General features: G+C 32.4%; 1 pseudogene; it reads left to right on the top strand.

The window, feature by feature from the left end:
• Positions 824-1,468, top strand: part of LOC104789361 — a 4,356-nt pseudogene continuing 3,711 nt past the window's right edge.

Consider the following 1,468-nt stretch of genomic DNA (forward strand, 5'->3'; position numbering starts at 1 on the left):
CTAATCAGATCAGAGCAACTCTCTCAGTTCTACACCAAGAACCATGAAACGGAAAGGAAGTTTGATTCACTAGCATGGGTATGTGTTTCACAGTAGTTTACATGAAAATATGTTTAGCAAACAACCTTGCAAAATTTTGGACGGAGTTCGGAGAAGCATAGAATCTTAATGATGATGACAACACAAACAGGGATCCATCCAAGCTGAACTTCCTCAAACTGTAATTAGTAAATATGTGATTATCCTTAACGATATATGTGACAACACAAACAGGGATCCCATAAATCCTTCTGTTTCGAGTAATAGTTATCATCCATAAATACCTTATAAATCTTATAAAATTTTATTAAATTTTCAAATGTAATAAGGGTAATTTTTTAAATGGACATTTTCAAAAAGGTTCTTTCTAAAAAATTCTATTTATTTAATCAAATTAAACATGTTTTAAAGAGGGATATTATTTGCCACAATTTATTTATTTATCTAAATTGTGGTATACTTATTATTTTTATGCTACAAATCTAGTCAATTCACATCCAAACAAAAACAAAGTTATTTTCTTTTTACAATGAATATTAATTGTCTCATATCTATAGTCATTTAATTTTTATATATATTTTTTCTTCTAATTATAATCATGTTTGGACAAAAGTACATTTCATTTTTTTTACCACCTATTATTTTCATTTAGTAATAGTATGTAAATATTAAATTTCTGTGATACACATCTTGACATATCCATCTATATATATATAAAATCTTATTTGTAATATAACATTTTTTTAATCATAAACGTCATCCATAAACAGAGTATTTAGTAATAATGCAACCAGCAGCTGAGACGCTTCCACATGAATTGGAGGAAGAGATACTCTCTTACCTTCCAATAAAAATTCGCGCTCGATTTAGTTCTGTTTGCAAAAGATGGAACAATCTTTTCAAGGAACGGAGGTTCTTCAACAATGATTTGGGTCTCGCCCGTCCACAATTCATCTTGTTTTCCGGGTCCAAGATTTGTTCCGTGGACGTTAATCTTGACGGTCCATCTATAGAGGTGTATAATTTACCCTCAGATATTCCCTCGTATGTATTTTCATCAATGATTATGCACGTCGAATACTGCGACGGGTTATTATCTTATGTTACGGATAAAGGTTTTGGGATTTACAACCCATGGTTAGGACAGACTAGATGGATTAGATCCAATGTTTCAGACTGGAAAGCACCACGAGATTTCAGTGGGATGGGATACGACAATAGTAGAGCTGACAAGCACTACAAGATCTTTAGGTCTGATTACCACTATTCTGTAAACAAAACATCCCTGGAAGGTATAGTCGCCGAGTTTGGATCCAATGAATGGAAATCGTTCGAGATTAATGCATTCGAGGATTGGGATATAAGTATGCCGTTCTATAGTGTATCATTGAATGGAACTTTATATTGGGTTGCTATTAATCATGAGTCT

Source organism: Camelina sativa, chromosome 5 (assembly GCF_000633955.1).
Source record: "Camelina sativa cultivar DH55 chromosome 5, Cs, whole genome shotgun sequence".
Lineage (NCBI taxonomy): Eukaryota > Viridiplantae > Streptophyta > Magnoliopsida > Brassicales > Brassicaceae > Camelina > Camelina sativa.